Genomic DNA, 25,777 nt, shown 5'->3' on the forward strand with positions numbered 1-25,777 from the left:
TCACAGGCACCATCTGTACACAGCATTATCTATTATCTATCTATCTATCTATCTATTATCTATCTATTATCTATCTATCTATCTACTGTATCTATCTATTATCTATCTATCTATTATCTATCATCTATCTATCTATCTATCTATTATCTATCTATCTATTATCTATCTATCTATTATCTATCATCTATCTATTATCTATCTATTATCTATAATCTATCTATTATCTATTATCTATCTATTATCTATCTAGTATCTATATCTATCTATTATCTATCATCTATTTATTATCTATCTATTATCTATCTATTATCTATCTATTATCTATTATCTATTACTTTTCTATCATCTATCTATTATCTATCACCTATCTATCTATTATCTATCTATTATCTATATCTATTATCTATCATCTATTATCTATTATCTATCATCTATCTATTATCTATCTATTATCTATATCTATTATCTATCATCTATTATCTATCATCTATCTATTATCTATCATCCATCTATTATCTATATCTATTATCTATCATCTATCTATTATCTATCTATTATCTATCTATTATCTATCATCTATCTATTATCTATTATCTATCTATTATCTATCTATTATCTATCTATCATCTATCTATTATCTATCTATCTATCTATTATCTATCTATTATCTATCTATCTATCATCTGTCTATTATCTATCTATCTATTATCTATCTATCATCTATTATCTATCTTTCTATCTATCTATCTATTATCTATCTTTCTATCTATCTATCATCTATTATCTATCTATCATCCATCTATTATCTATATCTATTATCTATCATCTATCTATTATCTATTATCTATCTATTATCTATCTATTATCTATCTATCATCTGTCTATTATCTATCTATTATCTATCTATCATCTATCTATCATCTATTATCTATCTATTATCTATCTATCATCTATTATCTATCTTTCTATCTATCTATCTATTATCTATCTTTCTATCTATCTATTATCTATCTATTATCTATCTATCTATTATCTATCTATTATCTATCTATCTATCTATTATCTATCTATTATCTATGATCTATCTATTATCTCTCCATCTATCTATTATCTCTCCATATATCTATCTATTATCTGTCTATTATCTATCTATCTATTATCTATCTATTATCTCTCCATCTATCTATTATCTGTCTATTATCTACAGTACAGACCAAAAGTTTGGACACACCTTCTCATTTAAAGATTTTTCTGTATTTTCATGACTTTGAAAATTGTACATTCACGCTGAAGGCATCAAAACTATGAATTAACACATGTGGAATTATATACTTAACAATAAAGTGTGAAACAACTGAAAATATGTCTTGTATTCTAGGTTCTTCAAAGTAGCCACCTTTTGCTTTGATGACTGCTTTGCACACTCTTGGCATTCTCTTGATGAGCTTCAAGAGGTAGTCACCGGAAATGGTTTTCACTTCACAGGTGTGCCCTGTCAGGTTTAATAAGTGGGATTTCTTGCCTTATAAATGGGGTTGGGACCATCAGTTGTGTTGTGCAGAAGTCAGGTGGATACACAGCTGATAGTCCTACTGAATAGAATGTTAGAATTTGTATTATGGCAAGAAAAAAACAGCTAAGTAAAGAAAAATGAATGGCCATCATTACTTTAAGAAATGAAGGTCAGTCAGTCCGAAAAATTGGGCAAACTTTGAAATTGTTCCCAAGTGCAGTTGCAAAAACCATCAAGAGCTACCAAGAAACTGGCTCACATGAGGACCGCCCCAGGAAAGGAAGACCAAGAGTCACCTCTGTTTCTGAGGATAAGTTTATCTAAGTCATCAGCCTCAGAAATCGCAGATTAACAGCAGCTCAGATTAGAGACCAGGTCAATGCCACACAGAGTTCTAGCAGCAGACACATCTCTACAACAACTGTTAAGAGGAGACTTTGTGCAGCAGGCCTTCATGGTAAAATAGCTGCTAGGAAACCACTGCTAAGGACAGGCAACAAGCAGAAGAGACTTGTTTGGGCTAAAGAACACAAGGAATGGACATTAGACCAGTGGAAATCTGTGCTTTGGTCTGATGAGTCAAAATTTGAGATCTTTGGTTCCAACCACCGTGTCTTTGTGCGATGCAGAAAAGGTGAACGGATGGACTCTACATGCCTGGTTCCCACCGTGAAGCATGGAGGAGGAGGTGTGATGGTGTGGGGGGGCTTTTCTGGTGACACTGTTGGGGATTTATTCAAAATTGAAGGCATACTGAACCAGCATGGCTACCACAGCATCTTGCAGCGGCATGCTATTCCATCCGGTTTGCGTTTAGTTAGACCATCATTTATTTTTCAACAGGACAATAACCCCAAACACACCTCCAGGCTGTGTAAGGACTATTTGACCAAGCAGGAGAGTGATGGGGTGCTACGCCAGATGACCTGGCCTCCACAGTCACCAGACCTGAACCCAATCGAGATGGTTTGGGGTGAGCTGGACCGCAGAGTGAAGGCAAAAGGGCCAACAAGTGCTAAGCATCTCTGGGAACTCCTTCAAGATTGTTGGAAGACCATTTCCGGTGACTACCTCTTGAAGCTCATCAAGAGAATGCCAAGAGTGTGCAAAGCAGTCATCAAAGCAAAAGGTGGCTACTTTGAAGAGCCTAGAATATAAGACATATTTTCATTTGTTTCACACTTTTTGGTTAAGTATATAATTCCACATGTGTTAATTCATAGTTTTGATGTCTTCAGTGTGAATGTACAATTTTCATAGTCATGAAAATACAGAAAAATCTTTAAATGAAAAGGTGTGTCCAAACTTTTGGTCTGTACTGTATCTATCTATTATCTATCTATTATCTACCTATTATCTATCTATCATCTATCTATCTGTCTATCTATTATCTATCATCTATCTATTATCTGTTATCTATTATCTATCTATTATCTATCTATTCATCTATTATCTATCTATTATCTATCTATTATCTATCATCTATCTATCATTTATCTATTATCTATCTATTATCTATCTATTATCTCTCCATCTATCTATCTATTATCTATTTATATATTATTTATCTATTATCTATCTATCTATTATCTATCTATTATCTATTTATCTATTATCTATTATCTATCATCTGTTATCTATTATCTATCTATTATCTATATCTTTATCTATTTATCTTTTATCTATCTCTCTATTTACAGCCATGGGTTGTAAACTTCTTGATTGTGTTGCGCACCGTGGACAAAGGAACATCAAGATCTCTGGAGATGGACTTGTAACCTTAAGATTGTTGATATAGTTCAACAATTTTGGTTCTCAAGTCCTCAGACAGTTCTCTTCTCCTCTCTCTGTTCTCCATGCTTAGTGTGGCACACACAGACACACAATGCAAAGATTGAGTCAACTTCTCTCCTCTTTACCTGGTTTCAGGCACGATTTTCACATTCCCCACACCTGTTACTCGCTACATGTGAGTGTGAACGGGCATCACATGCATGAAACAAAGATGTTTACCCACAATTTTGGAAAGGTGCCAGCAATTTTGTACAGCGCATTTTGGGGTTTTGTGTAAAATTATGTTCAATTTGCCCCTTTTTCTTTTTTTTTTTGTGTTGTTCCAATACACACAAAGGAAATAAACCTGTGTATAACAAAACATGTGGAATTGTGATAATGTTCTGGGAGAAATACTTCATTTTCTGGAAAAAATAATCAAGGGTGCCAACACTTTTGGCCATCTATCATCTTTCTATCTATCTACCTATCTATCTATCTATCTATTATCTATCTATTATCTATCTATCATCTATCTATTATCTATCATCTATCTATTATCTATCATCTATCTATTATCTATCTATTATCTATCTATTGTATATCTATTATCTATTTATTATCTATCTATTATCTATCTATCATCTATCTATTATCTATTATCTATCATTTATCTATCTATCTATTATCTATCATTTATCTATCTATTATCTATCTATCTATCTATTATCTATCATTTATCTATTATCTATCTATCATCTATCTATTATCTATCATTTATCTATTATCTATCTATCATCTATCTATCTATTATCTATCTATCATCTATCTATTATCTATCATTTATCTATCTATTATCTATCTATCTATTATCTATCTATCTATTATCTATCTATCTATCTATTATCTATCTATTATCTATCTATCTATTATCTATCTATCATCTATCTATCTATTATCTATCTATCATCTATCTATTATCTATCATTTATCTATCTATTATCTATCTATCTATTATCTATCTATCTATCTATTATCTATCTATTATCTATCTATTATCTATTATCTATCTAGTATCTATATCTATCTATTATCTATCATCTATTTATTATCTATCTATTATCTATTATCTATCATCTACAGTTAGGTCCATATATATTTGGACAGAGACAACATTTTTCTAATTTTGGTTCTAGACATTACCACAATGAATTTTAAACAAAACAATTCAGATGCAGTTGAAGTTCAGACTTTCAGCTTTCATTTGAGGGTATCCACATTAAAATTGGATGAAGGGTTTAGGAGTTTCAGCTCCTTAACATGTGACACCCTGTTTTTAAAGGGACCAAAAATAATTGGACAATTGACTCCAAGGCTATTTCATGGACAGGTGTGGGCAATCCCTTCGTTATGTCATTCTCAATTAAGCAGATAAAAGGCCTGGAGTTGATCTGAGGTGTGGTGCTTGCATTTGGAAGGTTTTACTGTGAAGTAAACATGCGGTCAAAGGAGCTCTCCATGCAGGTGAAACAAGCCATCCTTAAGCTGCAAAAACAGAAAAAAACATCCGAGAAATTGCTACAATATTAGGAGTGGCAAAATCTACAGTTTGGTACATCATGAGAAAGAAAGAAAGCACTGGTGAACTCATCAATGCAAAAAGACCTGGGCGCCCACGGAAGACAACAGTGGTGGATGATCGCAGAATAATCTCCATGGTGAAGAGAAACCCCTTCACAACAGCCAACCAAGTGAACAACAATGTCCAGGAGGTAGGCGTATCAATATCCAAATCTACCATAAAGAGAAGACTGCATTAAAGTAAATACAGGGGGTTCACTGCACGGTGCAAGCCACTCATAAGCATCAAGAATAAAAAGGCTAGACTGGACTTTGCTTAAAAACATCTAAAAAAGCCAGCACAGTTCTGGACGAACATTCTTTGGACAGATGAAACCAAGATCAACCTCTACCAGAATGATGGAAAGAGAAAAGTATGGCGAAGGCGTGGTACAGCTCAGGATCCAAAGCATACCACATCATCTATAAAACACGGTGGAAGCAGTGTGTTGGCTTGGGCATGCATGGCTGCCAGTGGCACTGGGTCACTAGTGTTTATTGATGATGTGACACAGGACAGAAGCAGCCGAATGAATTCTGATGTATTCAGAGTCATACTGTGTACTCAGATCCAGCCAAATGCAGCCAAACTGATTGGTCGTCATTTCATACTACAGATGGACAATGACCCAAAACATAAAGCCAAAGCAACCCAGGAGTTTATTAAAACAAAGAAGTGGAATATTCTTGAATGGCCAAGTCAGTCACCTGATCTCAACCCAATTGAGCATGCATTTCACTTGTTAAAGACTAAACTTCAGACAGAAAGGCCCACAAACAAACAGCAACTGAAAACCACCGCAGTGAAGGCCTGGCAGAGCATCAAAAAGGAGGAAACACAGCGTCTGGTGATGTCCATGAGTTCAAGACTTCAGGCAGTCATTGCCAACAAAGGGTTTTCAACCAAGTACTTGAAATGAACGTTTTATTTACAATTATTTAATCTGTCCAATTACTTTTGGTCCCTTTAAAAACAGGGTGTCACATGTTAAGGAGCTGAAACTCTTAAACCCTTCATCCAATTTTAATGTGGATACCCTCAAATGAAAGCTGAAAGTCTGAACTTCAACTGCATCTGAATTGTTTTGTTTAAAATTCATTGTGGTAATGTCTAGAACCAAAATTAGAAAAATGTTGGCTCTGTCCAAATATATATGGACGTAACTGTATCTATCTATTATCTATCTATTATCTATATCTATTATCTATCATCTATTATCTATTATCTATCATCTATCTATTATCTATATCTATTATCTATCATCTATCTATTATCTATCTATTATCTATCTATTATCTATCATCTATCTATCATCTATCTATCATCTGTCTATTATCTATCTATTATCTATCTTTCTATCTATCTATCTATTATCTATCTTTCTATCTATCTATCTATCTATCTATCTATTATCTATCTATTATCTATCTATCTATTATCTATCTATCTATTATCTATTATCTATCTATTATCTATTATCTATCTATTATCTATCTATCTATTATCTATCTATCTATCTATTATCTATCTATTATCTATCTATCTATCTATTATCTATCTATTATTTATGATCTATCTATTATCTCTCCATCTATCTATTATCTCTCCATCTATCTATCTATTATCTGTCTATTATCTATCTATTATCTATCTATTATCTACCTATTATCTATTATCTATCTATCATCTATCTATCTGTCTATCTATTATCTATCATCTATCTATTATCTGTTATCTATTATCTATCTATTATCTATCTATTCATCTATTATCTATCTATTATCTATCTATTATCTATTATCTATCTATTATCTCTCCATCTATCTATCTATTATCTATCTATTATGTATTTATATATTATTTATCTATTATCTATCTATCTATTATCTATCTATTATCTATTTATCTATTATCTATCATCTGTTATCTATTATCTATCTATTATCTATATCTTTATCTATTCATCTTTTATCTATCTCTCTATTTACAGCCATGGGTTGTAAACTTCTTGATTGTGTTGCGCACCGTGGACAAAGGAACATCAAGATCTCTGGAGATGGACTTGTAACCTTAAGATTGTTGATATAGTTCAACAATTTTGGTTCTCAAGTACTCAGACAGTTCTCTTCTCCTCTCTCTGTTCTCCATGCTTAGTGTGGCACACACAGACACACAATGCAAAGAGTGAGTCAACTTCTCTCCTCTTTACCTGGTTTCAGGCACGATTTTCACATTCCCCACACCTGTTACTCGCTACATGTGAGTGTGAACGGGCATCACATGCATGAAACAAAGATGTTTACCCACAATTTTGGAAAGGTGCCAGCAATTTTGTACAGCCCATTTTGGGGTTTTGTGTAAAATTATGTTCAATTTGCCCCTTTTTCTTTGTTTTTTTTTTGTGTTGTTCCAATACACACAAAGGAAATAAACCTGTGTATAACAAAACATGTGGAATTGTGATAATGTTCTGGGAGAAATACTTCATTTTCTGGAAAGAATAATCAAGGGTGCCAACACTTTTGACCATCTATCATCTTTCTATCTATCTATCTATCTATCTATTATCTATCTATTATCTATCTATTATCTATCATCTATCTATTATCTATCATCTATCTATTATCTATCTATTATCTATCATCTATCTATTATCTATCATCTATCTATCATCTATCTATTATCTATCATCTATCTATTATCTATCATTTATCTATCTATCTATTATCTATCATTTATCTATCTATTATCTATCTATTATCTATCTATCTATCTATTATCTATCATTTATCTATTATCTATCTATCATCTATCTATCTATTATCTATCTATCTATTATCTATCATTTATCTATCTATTATCTATCTATTATCTATCTATCTATCTATTATCTATCTATTATCTATCATCTATCTATCTATTATCTATCTATTATCTATCTATTATCTATTATCTATCTATCATCTATCTATTATCTATCTATCTATTATCTATCTATTATCTATCTATTATCTATCTATCTATTATCTATCTATTATCTATCATCTATCTATTATATATCATCTATTTATTATCTATCTATTATCTATCATCTATCTATTATCTATCATCTATTATCTATCTATTATCTATCTATTATATATCATCTATCTATTATCTATCTATTATCTATGTATCATCTATCTATCATCTATCTATTATCTATCTATTATCTATATATCTATTATCTATCTATTATCTATCTATCTATTATCTATCTATCTATTATCTATGTATCATCTATCTATCTATTATCTATCTGTCTAACTATCTATTATCTATCTATTATCTATCTATCTATTATCTATCTATTATCTATCTATGATCTATCTATCTATCTATTATCTATCTATTATCTATCTATTATCTATCTATTATCTATTATCTATCTATCTATTATCTATCTGTCTAACTATCTATTATCTATCTATTATCTATCTATTATCCATCTATCTATTATCTATCATCTATCTATTATCTATCTATTATCTATCTATCTATCTATCTATCTATCTATCTATCCATCTATTCGTCCATCTAGGTATCTCTGGAGATGATGACTATGATGCTATTTTCTAATTCTTTCCATGTACAATCTATTGGAGCATGACCAGGTCGTGTGCTGAGCGTGTGCTGTATTGTTGGGAGGTTATGATGAGGCGTGAGGCTCCGGGGGTCTCGCACAGTAAACAGCAGATATTTTTAGCAGGATGCTATTTTGAGTTGTATTTAATATAAGAACAATGAGTTGCTTGGAGATTCAGGAACTGCCCCAAACATCCAGCACAGGGGTATTGTCCGTCCACTATCCCAGACATATTGGGAACATATCTGCCTTGTGTGGAGACAATCAGATGTGCAGAAGACATTTTCACTAATTTAAAAATGTGGAATCCCAGGAATTACACCCACAACCATAAATGTATCTTAGTGGGATTTTCTGTGATACAACACAAAGTACCAATTATTTGTGAACTTTAAAGGAAATGATACAAACTTTTCCATGTATTTTATAAATATTAATCTGAACGTTGTGAGGTATATTTGTATTCAGCCCCCTGTAGTCTGATGCCCCTAAATAACATCCTGAGTGACCAATCGCTTCCAGAAGTCACATAATTAGTACATTAAGTCCACCTGGGTGTGATTTCTCTTCAGTATAACTGCAGCTGTTCTGTGAAGGCCTCAAAGGTTTGAGAACATTAGGGATCAAACAGCATCATGAAAACCAAGGAGCCCACCAGACAGGTCAAGGATAAAGCTGAAAACCATGTAGCCCACCAAACAGGTCAGGAACAAAGCAGAAAACCAAGGAACACACCAGACAGGTCAGGGATAAAGTTGTGGAGAAGAGGAAAGCAGGGTTAAGTTATAGAAAATAGTCCAAGCTCTGAACATCTCATGGAGCACTGTGTAATCCATCATCCAAAAATGGGAGGAGTATGGCACAACTGCAAACCTACCAAGGCATGGCCGTCCACCAAACCAGACATCCCAAGCAAGGAGAGCACTAATTAGAGAAGCAGCCAAGAGGCCCATGGTCACTGGAGGAGCTGCAGATCCACAGCTCAGGGGGGAGAATCTGTCCACAGGATGACTATTAGTTGTGTACTCCACAAATCTGGCCTTTATGGAAGAGCAGCAAGAAGAAAGAAAATTTTGAAAGCCATAAGAAGTCCAGATAGTCGTTTATAAAAAAAACTATGTACGGGACATAACGAGCATGTGGAAGAAGATGTTCTGGTCAGATGAGACCAAAGGAGAACTTTTTGAGCTAAATACAAAGCGCTATGTATGGCGGAAAACTAACACTGCACATTGCCCAGAAAACACCATCCTCACCGTCACACATGGTGGTGGCAGCATCCTGCTGTGGGAAGGCTTTTCTTCAGCAGGGCAGGGAAGCTGGTCAGAGGTGATGGGAAGACGCATGGAGCTACTGTAAATATAGGGCAATCCTAGAGGAAAACCTTTTAGGCGCTGCAAAAGACTTGAGACTGGGGCGTAGGTACACCTCCCAGCAGGACTACGACCCTAAACATCCTGCCAGAGCTATAATGGATGGTTTAGTTTAGGGGTGGGGAACGTTTTCTCTGCCAAGAGCCATTTGGATATTACCCTGTGTGACAAGGTCACTGGCAAAGTACTACAGGGGAGATATTTAGCACTGGGTTTGATAGCTGTAGTAATTATAGGAAAAAGTTTCCAGCACACGAGTAGATTAAGCAGCCATCTTGGTGCTAGATTGATTAAAGCACCTGTAGAAAGGGAGGAACTCAGAGGATAAAGACACAGCCTTGCAGAGCATTTGGTGTGGAGGGCATGGAGGTGAAAGCTCTGAGCTGTTTGTTTCACACAGGCTGGATGTATGGAGATTGCAGGTCTCCTGGTGTGAATGCCTTTGTTAAAGGACATTGAAGCTGGACTCTAAGCCAGGTGGGCAAATCAGCACTGTTATATGGACTTGTTGTATTATGTTTTACCTTCTGCCGGACAAAGGCTGTATTTACGCCTTCTGGTGACATGATTTATAAGGACTGCAATAAATCAGCTGCACTTTAAATAGAAACGTATCCTGTGTCTGCCTTTTTAAGAAGCCGAGTGAGTCCATCTACCACAGTTGGTGGGGAATGCGGGCAAGATCCCCAGGAAGGAAGTGTGATGGATGTAGACAGACTGCGTGTCCTGGGTTAAGGCGGCTATAAGCATTGAACAACGTTCAGACAAAATGGAGGAGTTGATCAAGCACTTGGTCCAAAGCCAACACCAGCAGCACCTGCAACAGCTGCAACAGCATCAGGAGCAGCAACAGGAGACAAGCAAGCTGCTTATGCAACAGCTGCAGCAGCAGTTCCAACAGCAGCAGCAGTACCAGCAACAGAGTCGACAACAGTAGCAGCAGTACCAGCAACAGTCGACAACAGCAGCAGCAGTACCAGCAACAGAGTCGACAACAGCAGCAGCAGATTGAATTACTCACAGAAGCGATTCATGGCACAGCAGCGGCTCCGACTCCAATGTCAGCTGATGATTTCTCTGTCCAGAAGGCGATGAGGAGAGCCTTGCAGAAAATGACCCCGGGTGATGACATAGAGGCCTTTCTAACCGTTTTTGACGGGTTGCCCATAGAGAGAAACTTACGCCAGAGCAGTGGGCAGAAGTCCTTGCGCCATAATTAACGGGGGAGCCACAAAAGGCCTACTATGATTTGGCTTTACAGAATGCCAAAGAATATGAAAAATTGAAAACAGAAATTTTGGCGTGCTTGGGGGTGATAATGTCTGTCAGGGCCCACCGCTTGGCATATCACTGGACAAACCCCCTTGTTCCCAAATGTTTGATCTACTGCACCTCGTCCGAAAGTGGTTATAGACGGGGTCCTCTATCCCAGCGCAGATGGTGGAGCGAGTTGTAATGGACCGGTTCGTGCACTCCATATCGAGCCTGATGCAGACCTGGGTTGCCCAGAGTGATCCCCGGAACGCCGATGACTTGCTGAGACTGGTTGAAAGGTATCAGGGTGTTGAAAGGTCCATGAGGAGGCAACCCATTCCATACTGAGGGGCGAAGGTTAAAAAGGGGGTGGGGCATCCAAAGTCTAAGGGGGCGGCAGAGGTCATGCCAAGGCCCACATCGAGGGATGTAATTTGCTGGAGATGTCACGGTCCAGGTCATATAGCAGCCCATTGTCCCCTGACCACTGAGCAAATGGATTGTAGCATGGGACGCTGATGTTCCTTCTGCGCATATCCAGCTTGCAGTGTGGACTGTCCACTCAGCGTGGGGTCCCAAGCTTGTCCTGTAACAGTGAATGGCCTGCAAATGACTGGACTACTAGACTCAGGAAGTTTGGTGACCCTCGTGAGGGACATACTCCCTTTCCAATTGATCCCTGGAAAGAAGTTTGGCGTCCCCTGCATTCACGGGGATGCTAAAGACTATCCGGTGGCCAGAGTGGTCATTGAGACGGCCCAAGGAACTGAGTCCCATGAGGTCGGCATGGTCCCAGATTTGTTGCACCCAATCATCATAGGCCGGGACTTTGTGTTGTTTTGGGACTCGTGGGGGAGGAGCGGAGACTTGGATTACTCGGGTAAGAAACAGGTTGGCCCTAAAAAAGTGTAATGGGAAATGAGGAGAAAGTAGTATTCCCTGAGGCAGACATTCCTGAGATAGGGATGACCAGACAAAATTTGGGGCTCACCCAACATGAGACCTATCGCTAAAAGAAGCATTCAATAAGGTAACCGTCATAAACGGCATAGCACAGGAGTCGGGGGCTGACACCAGGTTTCCCTAATTCATGTTGAGTGGGGACTTATTGTACCGAGTTACTAAGGTGAGGGAGGAGATAGTGAAGCAATTATAGGTTCCAGGATTCTTCAGACAAAGGGTGTTGGACAAGGCCCATTCACATGTCTTAGGTGGCCATCTGGGGGTGGACAAAACTCAACAAGGGGTCATGCAGGGGTACTATTGGTCCAGATGTCACCATGAAAACCTAAAATATTGCCAGTCCTGTCCCACCTACCAGTTAACCGCTACCACCTCAGTATTCAAAAATCCTCTCGTGCCACTATCTGTCAAGGCAGGGCAGCAGAGAAACCAAGTTGAAACTCCATGTGGGCTGGACAGACCAGAAGGAGACACTAATGGCATCCCTGTGGCAAAGACACTGTTAACTGCCCAGAAACAACAGTGCCGAGAAGAACCGGGACCTGTTTTCTGAGTTACCAAGACGTTGATAAACAAGGAATCCTGACGGAACCACATGTGCAGGTGAACCAAAAGCCGTATAGAATCCCCGAAGTCTGCCGCAAGGTGATTTTGTAAGGAGGAGCTAAAAATTACGAGTATCCGATACCCCGCGACGATTAACTCATATCGAAGCTAAGGCCAGCCAGTTACATCACCTCCCTGGGCCTGATGAAAGGTTACAAGCAAATCTTCTTCTCTCAATGTGCCAAGAAGAAGACGACCTCTTTTACACCTGATGGTTGCTTCCAGTTTACAAGAAACCCATTGGGCCTGCAAAGAGACCCAGCTACCTTCCGGAGGGCCATAGACCGGATCTTAGCCCCTCACAAAAAATACGCCACAGCTTACCTCGATGATATTGTGATATTCAGGCCCAGATTGGGGAAGTCATCTGCAGAAGGTCCAGGCCGTGCTGGATACGCTGATAAAAGGGGGGTTTACCATAAACCCAAAGAAGTGTGCCATCTGTAAAGAGAAGGGAAATACCTGGGCTACGTCATTGGAAGAAGCAGAGATGGCGTTCCAAGAGTTGAAACTCAGGGCTACAGATCTTCATCTTTCATGTGAACACAGGCCTGGGAAGCTGCAAAGTAATGCAGATGCCAGTGTAGACTCCCCTGTTTGGTGACTGAAGGTGCCAAAACCTATGGCTTTGGGCAGAGGGGGGGGGGGGATATGTGACAAGGTAATTGGCAAAGTACTGGAGGGGAGATATGTAGCACTGGGTTTGATAGCTGCAGTAATTATAGGAAAACGTTTCCTGCACACGAGTAGGTTAAACAGCCATCTTGGTGCTGGGGTGATTAAAGCACCTGTAGAAAAGGAGGAACTCAGAGGATAAAGACACAGCCTTGCAGAGCATTTGGTGTGGAGGGCATGGAGGTGAAAGCTCTGAGCTGTTTGTTTCACACAGGCTGGATGTATGGAGATTGCAGGTCTCTTTTTGTGAATCTCTTTGTTAAAGGATATTGAAGCTGGACTCTAAGCCAGGTGGGCTAACCAGCACAGTTATATGGACTTGTTATTTTATGTTTTACCTTCTGCCGGACAAAGGCTGTATTTAAGTTTTCTGGTGACGTGATTTATAAGGACTGCAATAAATCAGCCGCACTTTAAATAGAAACGGTTCCTGAGTCTGCCTCTTTAAGAAGCCGAGTGAGTTGATCTACCACACCTGTTATATTTGATCAGCTATAATATAGGATGAAACTCAGGATCAGTGCAGGATCAGTAATGTAATGTATGTACACAGTGACTGCACCAGCAGAATAGTGAGTGCAGCTCTGGAGTATAATACAGGATGTAACTCAGGATCAGTAATGTAATGTATGTACACAGTGACTGCACCAGCAGAATAGTGAGTGCAGCTCTGGAGTATAATACAGGATGTAACTGAGGATTAGTACAGGATCAGTAATGTAATGTATGTACACAGTGACTGCACCAGCAGAATAGTGAGTGCAGCTCTGGAGTATATTACAGGATGTAACTCAGGATTAGTACAGGATCAGTAATGGAATGTATGTACACAGTGACTGCACAAGCAGAATAGTGTGTGCAGCTCTGATCAGCTGCTGCTCAGTGTGCTGATTGGGTGTGGTGGCTGCAGATCCTGCTGTGAGCTCCTGATCTCTCTGAGAACCAACACCTCTCCACCTGGGGACCTGCTCTCTCTCCTACCCAGGGAGGGAGTGGGTTTCTGGGATGAGTGATGGAGCCAAGTCCCAGGCTTCTGCTTCCCGAACCAGGCCGGTGGGGGGGCAGGAGAAACCAGCAACCGGCCTGCACATCGGAGGACTCGGGGGTGAGACGCTCCACCAGGAGTCGCAGCAATGTGGCTCCTACTCCCCCCCGGGACTGTGGAGACTCCCAGAAGCCGCAAGGCTTCCAACATGGAGGTGAAGCCTGACAGCAGCGTGCATGATGGCGCTCCTTCCGGAGGAAAGCTGAGTGCTCACGGAGGTGAGGCCGACCTCACTGAGGGGGGTTGGGGGCTGCAGGGACCCCGGGAGTCTGTGTCCACCTATGCCTCCCGGGTCATGATCCACCTCCGTGAGTATGAAGATGCCAGTAAGCTCGTCAGGAGACTTCGGGAGGAGCTGCGCTGCACAAGCGCAAAAGATGCGGGGTCTCCAAATCGAGGAAGACGAAACTCCAGGCAGAGGTAAAGAGGCTCACCAGTGAAATTCATTTGCTGGAAATAAGGAAAGCCACCATCAGAGAGCAGAGTGGTCCATTCAAGGAAAAGCTGATAAATAAAGACCGCTACAGAGAAATGGCTGATATCAGAGAGCAAAGGCAGATTGGGCTGCAGCCTGAGAGCCAGGTGGATGATGAGAGTGATGATGACCAGCAGGAAGCCGCACCTGGCAGCCTGCAAAGTCACCCGCAGGCCACGTGCAGCGAGCTCCTTGCAGGACAGGCGGCAATGGCATCCGGTCGCAGTTCTGCCGGCTCTGGGGAGGACAGTGACAGCAGCGGCCAGGGAGGGGCGCTAATGGCCAAGATAAAGCTCCTGGAGTCCCCAGTGTGCCTCCAAAACTTCCATCTTGGTGACGATCTACCAGAAGACGCACCTGAGGGCCACAAAAAGGCTAAGAAGACCAAGCCAAAGCTGCAGGAAGCGGTAAGCTATGTCTATGCCCCCCTCCCTGTACCCCCTGAGTCGGCGGCAGGCTCAGCTCGCTGTATAAGCCCCGTTGCCCAGCCCAACCCGGGTTCTGCTGTGGATCCGGTGCAAAGGCGCGGGGAGATTGCACAGCGCGGTAGTGAGGCGCAGAGCTCCATCTCTGCTTGTAGTAGCGGGGACGCAGCAGGAGGTGCATCAGCCGAGAGGCTGGACAGTGAGGGCTGTTCCGTCAGGCCACGATGCTGTGGTGCGCTCCTCAGTGGGAGGGGGGAGCGGCCCGGTGTCGGGGGCAGCTCCGGTAGCCTCGGCGCCTCTGAATGCTGTTGCCGCTGATCACTTAGTTGAGGAGTGGCGGCAGTGTGAGGGGGCTGTGGGGCTGAGCGTTCCAGTCCTCCCACCAAAGTGCTATTCTGTGTTGGCGCCGCTAGTCAGGAAGATCCTGATGCTTAAGATCAGTGGCGCCTCACAGCGACTAAAGATCAGCGGCGCATCACTACAAATTCAAAACAGCGGAAATTACCGACTGATGATGTGGAGGGCACACACAAGACCAGGGGTGAGGTCGCCTCCAGTTCTATGGAGGTGACTGAGCCCCTTGTGCCTGATGCGGAGGTCAAAAGGTCATCCACCATTGTCACTGGTCCAGCAGGAATGAATGTGGTGGTGGGTGTGAATGAGGCCAATTCATTGTCTAGTGGTGTTGTTGCTGGTTTGGTGGAGGGTGAGATGGAGGTGGGTAATAGTGATGCTGTTGGGGCTGATGTAGTCACTGGTCCGGTTGCCCCCCCGGGGGTGGCAACGCCTGTCCAGAGTTATGCCGGTGTCACCTCCGGGGCAAATAGGGCATCCTCCTCCTCGTCTCCGGGCTTTGGGGACGGCATGTTGCAACGGCGCCTTCTGGAGGCTCTAAAGAAGGGGGAGAGATCACTAATGGTAGAGGGTCGAGAGGTTGATCTATCCTTCTGGATAGAGAGGCATGGCCTCAGGGCCTTCCGAGAGCAAAAAGGGGGGGATACAGTGTGGTCCCTCCCAACAGCCGGGCCAGGCAGTGTGCGTAGGAATGTGGTCCGTCTTCGGTGGAGGGGCAGTGATGCATGTCCTCCAAGGTCTAAAGTTGTGGAGCTCCTGCTGAGGATGGGCTTCAAGGCGATTGACATCTACGCCTTGATACATCCCTATTCCACGCCTGAGTTTGATGTCAGCTTTGTTCAGCCAGAGGGGCTTGAGCTCTTCTGGACGAATTATGAGTTTGCAAAAAATGAGCCCAACTGGCGAGACTTTGCCGTTCAGGCAGTGTCTCGCCAAAACCAGATTAAGAAAGTAACCGTGATGACTCATAACGAGTCGCTTTCTTGTTATGACATCATGATGTGGCTTGGTCGGTATGGAGAGGTGGTGGAGATGCCAAAGAAAAACCGAGACGAGTTTGGTATCTGGTCAGGGGCCTGAACGTTTATGGTAAAACTTAAGCGTTCAGGTGGTACGGTTGCCCACATTCCATCATCTGCCTTCCTGGGTAGGGATCGTATCCTGGTCTTCTACCAGGGGCAACCAAAGCTCTGTCACAGGTGCGGCGACCCCATACACTTCAGTGCAAACTGCACTGTGCAGAAATGTGCGTTGTGTGGGGATGTCGGCCATCTTGCTGCCTCTTGTGTGGAGATTAGGTGCCAGCTGTGTGGTGAGTTAGGTCACCCATTCAGCCGTTGTCCTCGCTCCTTCGCTAATGCAGTCGAGACCCCGGTGGGAGAAAGCCGTGAGGCCGATTCTGCTGGGGAGGGGACTAGCAGGGGTGGGGGAGCTGAGGGGCCAGGGAAGAAAAGCAATAAAAAGACGCCTGCACAGCTGAGGCGTCTAGACAAGCGCAGACAGGAGAGGGAGCGGGGCGAGCCCCAGACTACCGGGGCAGCCCCTGTCCTGGATGCCAGTCTTGCTGCTGAGGCCCCGAGGGATGATGAGTTGGATGAGGAGGTCAGGAGGATCCACAGGGAGGAAACTGCCTCTGCCTCAGAATCCTCCCATTATGAAAGTATGGATGAGGATAATAAGCGGTGGCTAGAGGACAAGCGTAAGCTCGGCACCAAAAAGAAGAGAAAGAAAGGAGATAAAACATCTTCTACCGCTCTGACCAAGGTACCTAAGGAAGGTAAAACTGACTCCCCTCTAGTTGGTCTTTCTAACCGGTTTCAAACTCTTGATAACATCTCTTCCTCTGAGGAGGAGGCCGAGGGTGAGGTTCCGGCTTCGGCGGAGCTTACAGGGGGTGCCGAGTCTCCTTCTCCTGGGGATGCAAGGTCCTTGGGGGGAGGGACTGGCCCAGAGTCAGGAGACGAGGACGAAAAAAGAAGGAAAAATGTGGGAATGGACACCTCTGTGTCATTAAAGAGGGGGAAGGATTCCTTGTCTGAGGCAGAGGATAAGGGGAGTGGGAAGAGGAAAGCCATCTAACTTAATCACCAATGATGGCGGTACCCACTCCGTTGACACTGGCGTCCATTAATGTCGCCAGCATTAAGTCAAATATGTCTAGATTTGCGGCCTTTGATTTTCTCAGCCGGGTTGAAGCTGACATTTTCTTTTTGCAAGAGACCAGGCTGCCAAATATGGCAGAGGTGTTTAAAGCAAAGAGGGAGTGGAGACTCGGGCCCTCCTATTGGTCTCTTGCGGCCGAGCCGTATAGCGGAGTGGCGGTCCTTTTTACCGCACCGGTAGAATGCCGACGGGTTATTGAGTTAGAAATGGGGAGGTGCCTGATATTAGATGTCCTCATGAAGGGACAGGAGCTTCGGCTCATTAACATCTATGGTCCCCAATCTAAGTGGGACCGGAAGTGTCTCTTTATGAGGATCAAGCCCTACCTTTTTACGAGTCGGCAGGTCGTCTTTGGAGGGGACTTCAACACTGTCACGAGGCCCCCGGATAGAGGAGGTTCCAGAGACAAGCTGACTTATGATAGCATCGCCCTTAATAGTATAGCTAGTGAGGCTCGCCTGGTGGATGTCCACATCCGGCACACCGCAGGCCACGAGGGGTTCACCTATCATAGAGGTAACTGTAGGTCCAGGATAGACAGGTTTTATTTAAAGGAGGAAGCCGTCTCTTCAGCAGTATCTGTTGTTGAGGTGGAGTTCTCCGATCACTGTATGATTTTGTTTTCCCTGAATGTTACAGACAGGGTCGGACTGGGGTGTGTGGGGCCCACAGGGAGAATTGACTCTAGGGGCCCACCTACAGCCATATGCAAATATCTGTTATCCGCTATCCCTGTTATAGTGGAGCATTGACTGGCGGCTCCTGCACATCTACTGTGCGACACTAACTGGGATGTATAATTACGGTAGTTTGCATTAAAGGGCTTCTTTGGTTAAAACAAGTTATCACCGATCCATGGGCTCTACAGGATAGGTGGTAACTTATTGATCGTTTGGGTCCGAACATTGGAAAACGCACCTATCAGAAGAATGGGGAAGTTTTATCCCTGACAGGACACTTATCCCCATTTTAAAATGCAGCGGCAGGTGGGACGTCTGACCGCAGCTCCATTCATTCTCTTGGGGGCTTCCAAAAAAGAGCAGCGCTCACAGCCACTTTAGGAATGAATGGATCAGTGGTCGCATCTCACATGAGCTCCAGTCTAATGGGGAGAAAAACTCCACATTCTGCCAATTGTGTCCCAGCAGTCAGACCCCCACCAATCAATATTATCACTGATCCTGTGGAGAGGTGATTACTTGTTTTCACCGGAGAACCCCTGTAAGTGCATCTCTGCTGCTCTGGTCCAAGTATTTAATCTCTAAGGCCACGGCCCCACTATCAGTATTTGGTCAGTATCCGGTCAGTATTTTTTTTTCAGGAGTGGGAGCCAAAACTAGATGAGGAACAATCAGACAAAAGGTATAATAGAAACAAGTCACCAATTCTGTATTTATCACCCACTACTTGTTTTGGCAGCGACTCCTGAGAAAAAATACTAACCAAATACTGATGGTGGGGCTGTGGCCTAATGGAAAAAAATCTTTTCCTAGTTGATATCAGCAAGAACAAAATGACCGCCATACACAACACAGTTCACTATATCAACACCAATAATACCACATACAAAAGGGACAAATATCGCCACACCATGACCAGACCACGTATTACCACCCCAAAGTGACCAAATACTACAATACTGATCATGAATACAAACCACAATACTAACAACACTGTTATTGCCACCAGCGACATTATACACAGGAGCTCTGTATATAGTGTTAGTGTACAGGTAACACAGTGATCACCAGTGACATTATACACAGGAGCTCTGTATATAGATAGTGTCATTGTACAGGTAATACACTGATCACCAGTGATATTATACACAGGAGCTCTGTATATAGTGTTCGTGTACAGGTAATAAATACAGTGATCACCAGTGATATTATACACAGGAGCTCTGTATATAGTGTCAGTGTACAGGTAACACAGTGATCACCAGTGACATTATAAACAGCAGCTCTGTATATAGTGTACAGGTAATACAGTGGTCACCAGTGACATTATACACAGAAGCTCTGTATATAGTGTATACGTAATACAGTGATCACCAGTGACATACACAGGAGCTCTGTATATACTATACACACACGTGATCAGAATTGTTGGTACCCCCCTCGTTTAATGAAAGAAAAACCCACAATGGTCACAGAAATAACTTGAATCTGACAAAAGTAATAATAAATTTAAAAATCTATGAAAATGAAGAAATGAAAGTCAGACATTGCTTTTCTGCTTCCACAGAATTTAAAAAAAAATTAAACTCATGAAATAGGCCTGGACAGAAATGATGGTACCCCTGAAAATAATGTGACAAAAGGGACATGTTAAATCAAGTTGTGTCCACTAATTAGCATCACAGGTGTCTACAATCTTGTAATCAGTCAGTGGGCCTGTATATAGGGCTACAGATACTCACTGTGAGGTTTGGTGACATGGTGTGTACCACACTCAACATGCACCAGAGGAAGCAAAGGAAAGAGTTGTCTCGGGAGATTAGAAAGAAAGTTATAGAAAAGCATGTTAAAGGTAAAGGTTATAAGACCATCTCTAAGCAGCTTTATGTTCCTTTGACTACAGTGTCACATATTATTCAGAAATTTAAGATCTATGGGACTGTAGCCAACCTCCCTGGACGTGGCCACAGGAGGAAAATTGCTGACAAATCAAAGAGACGGATAATATGAATGGTAACAAAAGAGCCCAGGATAACTTCTAATGAGATTAAAGGTGAACTTCAAGCTCAAGGAACATCAGTGTCAGATCGCACCATCTGTCATTGTTTGATTCAAAGTGGACTTCATGGGAGACGACCAAGGAGAACACCATTGTTGAAAAAAAAAAATAATAAAAAAGCCAGACTGGAATTTGCCAAACTACATGTTGACAAGCCACAAAGCTTCTGGGAGAATGTCCTATGGACATGTAGCGCCCCGAGGTTTCGGCCGCTACAGGGGTATTGCACCTCAGACCAGAGGTGTGATATTCCACTCCCAGGTAAGGATGGAGTATGGACCAGGGCTCAGTTAGCTGCATACAGCACACACACCCCATTTCCGAGGGACAGCTCAACGGTGCTCCCACTAGACAGAAGTGCAGGCACGACCGACTATGTCCCTGTCTGGAGTGGGGAGGGGGGTGGAACACCCAGTGCTGTAGGGGCAGATAGGAGTTGGTTCCTGAGCGTAGGTAGGAGCCCATTGGTTGCTGGTCACCTGGGCTCATGGTCAGAGGGAGGTATAAAAGGTGGGCACCATCTTAGATCTAGGTTCGTTCAGTCAGAGGAGAAGACCGGGAGTGGAGGCTCTGTAGGAGCTCCACTCAGGAGCGGGCCTAGAGAGAGGCCGAGGAAGAGAGAGAGAGGAGGTGAAAGGGAGCTGTGATTAAGTCTCATCCCAGCTCCACGAGAAAGGAACAGAAAGGAACAGAGAAAGAGAAGAAGAGACAGAGAAACAGAAGGGCTCAGGAACAAGAAGGTGGAAGGGACCCTAAGAACCCACGAGAATCCAGGGTGAAGGGTCAGGCAGATTAAGGGTACCGGATCCCAAGTTGGTGGAGGAGAAACTACCCTCAGCCAAAGACCGGTCGTCGTGATCATCTATTGGTGCGACACCTCATCAAACCTGCTAGGAAGGCACCATATAGGACAGCGGAGGACGGGGCCCACGTTTAACCGCACAAGTCCGCGGCAGCTGGACAAAAGTGGGTCACTGGTGAGGCAGGCCAGAGAAAGGATTAAAGGGGGTCCTGTGCCATGCTCCTGAACTGCCTGGGAGTTGACCGAGCCCCACACCTGGTGGACGCAGCACGGCTCGGGCGGTCACTGCTGACAGAAGTGACCCGGAACAAATGAACTGTGAGTAAAGACCCTGGACTGTAACTTGTTGTCCGTGTGCTCCTTCGCGCCTCCAGCACTACCGGTACTGGGACTCTCACCACCATCACTCCCACCATCCACTACACTGCCCTGGGGCCGCACTCTTCCCGTGGGGAGTCACACCATTCCAGCTGCATTCATCATCAGCCCCAGCGGACTGCCTTGCAGCGGCGGTTCCTAATAACCGCAATCCACGGGTGGCGTAGTCGGACATTATCTGAAGCACGTAGCAGACTACCATTGGTCTGACCACCCTGAGCCATGGGACCGGGCCGCCACTACTACTCCCAGAGTCTCCCTATCGCTCGGTTTCGCGTGCCCCACGGCCCAGGGGGCGAGTCAGACAGATGAGACAAAAATGGAAGTTTTTGGCAAGGCACATCAGCTCTATGTTCACAAACAGAAAAATGAAGCATATCAAGAAAAGAACACTGTCCCTACTGTGAAACATGGGGGAGGCTGTTATGTTCTGGGGCTGCTCTGCTGCATCTGGCACAAGGTGTCTTGAATCTCTGCAGGGTACAATGAAATCTCAAGACTATCAAGGGATTCTAGTGAGAAATGTGCTGCCCAGTGTCAGAAAGCTCGGTCTCAGTCACAGGTCGTGGGTCTTGCAACAGGATAATGACCCAAGAATGGCTAAGAGGAAAACATTGGACTATTCTGAAGTGGCTTCTATGAGCCCTGGCCTAAATCCTATTGAGCATCTTTGGAAAGAGCTGAAACATGGAAAAGGCAACCTTCAAACACGAGACAACTGGAGCAGTTTGCTCATGAGGAGTGGGCCAAAATACCTGTCGAGAGGTGCAGAAGTCTCCTTGACAGTTAGGCTGAGTTCACACGATGCGTATTTCATGCGTTTCCGCGGCGTTTTTGCAGTTGCGTAAACGCCGCGGAAACGCATGAAAAACGCATTGTAGAAGGGAAGCAATGTCCCCCAATTGAAATCCGCAAGTGCTGTGCCCATGATGCGGATTTTTCCGCAGCGTAAACGCTGCGCTCAAAAATCCGCAGCATGTCATTTAATTTTGCGGAAACGCGGCGTTTTCGCCGCCATTGACTTGCATTAGAACACGCCAATTCCGCAAGACTGCATCTGTACTTGCGTAATTGGCGCGTTCTAATGTGCGGATGGTACCCGAGTGTGGAGGAGATGAGAGTCTCATCCACATCCAGGTACCATTAAAAAAAGCTGTAAAAACAAGAATAAAATCAAAAATATATATATACTTACCATCTGTCGGCCCGCGCAGCGCTCCTGCTTGCTTCCCGGCACTTGCAGTGAGTTGTAGGACCTGCGGTGACGTCAGAGTCATGTGACGGGTCACGTGACGCTGACGTCGGCAGGTCTTTCAATTCAAAGTTGCCGGGAGAACGGAGTGAGCAGGACAGCACGGGCCATCGGAGGTAAGTATATACACTCTCTCGGGTCACACTATATAAATCCATGCTGTTTGCATGGATTTATATAGTGTGACCTAGTTGTCAAGCACTTTCCAAGTGATGCTAAAATCGCCTGGAAAGCGCTTGTCAATCTGCATGCGGAAACGCATGTGAATCTGCATGTGGATCCGCATGTATTCTGCAGGAAAAACGCATGTACAATCTGCATGCGTTTTTTCTGCCAGGGAGATGCAGAAATGATGCAGAAATTTTCTGCTTCATTTCTGCATCGTGTGCACATAGCCTTACAGGAATCGTTTGATTGCAGTGATTGCCTCAAAAGGTTGTTCAACAAAATATTAAGTTAAGAAGAACCATCATTTCTGTCCAGGCCGATTTCATGAGGTTAATTTTTTTTTTTAAATTCTGTGGAAGCAGAAAAGCAATGTCTGACCTTCATCTCTTCATTTTCAAAAGTTTGTAATTTATCAGATTCAAGTTATTTCTGTGACCATTGTGGGTTTTTCTTTCATGAAACGAGGGGTACCAACAATTTTGACCACGTGTGTAGTGTAAGTGTACATGTAATACACTGACTCACCAGTGACGTCTCTAGGTGAAGTCCTTCATCTTCGCTTTTCTTCTTCATCAGGCACAGACGGCCATCACTTCTTCCAGCCAGGAATCGACTATGCAGAAAATAACACACAGTTATTAATAACTGATCTCTTCTAGAGAATATTCCCACTCCCCCCCGACTTCTACACTACACCAGTTGAAGAAAAAAAGCAACATAGTGCCATCCAGCACAGTAACAGGACTCCTCTTTTGTCCCATCCCATGGAAAACAGTTTCCTAAAAAGTTAATTATATTACTGAAGTAATAATGTAATAATAATAATTGGAATCTAAAGTAATAATGTTCCCCACTGGTCACCATAAACTAATAAAGTATGTTCCTCAATCTGGCCCCCAAACAGTAATTAAGTCCCTTGTCCAGCCAGGCACCCCCATATGTCCCTTCTGGCCCCCATATGTCCAGGGTGGCCTCTCCATATATTTATCCTAGCCCACATGTATCGAGCCTGCCCTCCCCCCTCCATATATCCATCCTAGTCCCCATGTGGCCAGACTGCCCCCCCCCCACATATCCATCCTTGCCTCCATGTTTCCAGCCTGCCCCTCCATATATCCATCCTGGACTCCATGTATCCATCCTGACACCCCCCTGCATATATCCCTTCTGGCCCCCATTTGTCCAGTTTGACCCCTCCATATATTTATCCTAGCACACGTGTATCGAGCCTGCCCCCTCCCATATGCCCATCCTTGCCTCCATGTTTCCAGCCTGCCTCCCCATATATCCATCCTGGACTCCATGTGTCCAGCCTACCCTCTATATATCCATCCTGCCCCCCCTGCCTATATCCATCCTGACACCTCCCCATATATCCATCCTGCCCCCCCATATATCCATCCTGGACTCTATGTGTCCAGCCTGCCCCACCCATATATCCATGTGTCCAGCCTGCTCCCCCTACATATCCATCCTGGCCTCCATGTGTCCAGCCTGCCTCCTCATATATCCATCCTGAAACCCCCCATATATCCAGCGTGCCCCTCCATATATTTATGTTAGCCCACGTGTATCAAGCCTGCCCATCCACATATCCATCCTAGCCTCCCATGTGTCCAGCCTGTCCCCCCCATATATCCATCCTTGCCTCCATGTTTCCAGCCTGCCTCCCCATATATCCATCCTGGACTCCATGTGTCCAGCCTACCCTCTATATATCCATCCTGCCCCCCCTGCCTATATCCATCCTGACACCTCCCCATATATCCATCCTGCCCCCCCATATATCCATCCTGGACTCTATGTGTCCAGCCTGCCCCACCCATATATCCATGTGTCCAGCCTGCTCCCCCTACATATCCATCCTGGCCTCCATGTGTCCAGCCTGCCTCCTCATATATCCATCCTGAAACCCCCCATATATCCAGCGTGCCCCTCCATATATTTATGTTAGCCCACGTGTATCAAGCCTGCCCATCCACATATCCATCCTAGCCTCCCATGTGTCCAGCCTGTCCCCCCCCCATATATCCATCCTGGCCTCCATGTGTTCAGCCTGCCCCCCCCCCCCATAGATCCATCCTGGCCTCCATGTGTTCAGCCTGCCCCCCCCATAGATCCATCCTGGCCTCCATGTGTCCAGATTGCCCCCTCCCATATATCCATCCTGGCCTCCATGAGTCCAGCCTGCCCCCCCATGTATCCATCCTGGCCTCCCATGTGTCCAGCCTGCCCCCCCATATATCCGTCCTGGCCTCCCATGTGTCCAGCATGCCCCCCCATATATCCATCCTGACCTCCATATGTCCAGCCTGCCCCCCATATGTCATCCTGGCCTCCATGAGTCCAGCCTGCCCCCCCATATATCCATCCTGCTCACCCATCCTTTGCCTGGGTCCTGCCAGGGTCCCCCCTTGTGTGTCCAACCAAGGTCCCCCCTTGTGTGTCCATCCAGGGTCCCTCCTTGTGTGTCCAGCCAGGGTTCCCCCCTTGTGTGTCCAGCCAGGGTTCCCCCCTTGTGTGTCCAGGCAGGGTTCCCCCTTGTGTGCCCAGACGGGGTTCCCCACTTGTGT

The sequence above is a fragment of the Phyllobates terribilis genome, unplaced genomic scaffold, assembly GCF_046119375.1.
Source record: "Phyllobates terribilis strain yellow unplaced genomic scaffold, ASM4611937v1 Scaffold_12__6_contigs__length_324123572, whole genome shotgun sequence".
Classification (NCBI taxonomy): domain Eukaryota; kingdom Metazoa; phylum Chordata; class Amphibia; order Anura; family Dendrobatidae; genus Phyllobates; species Phyllobates terribilis.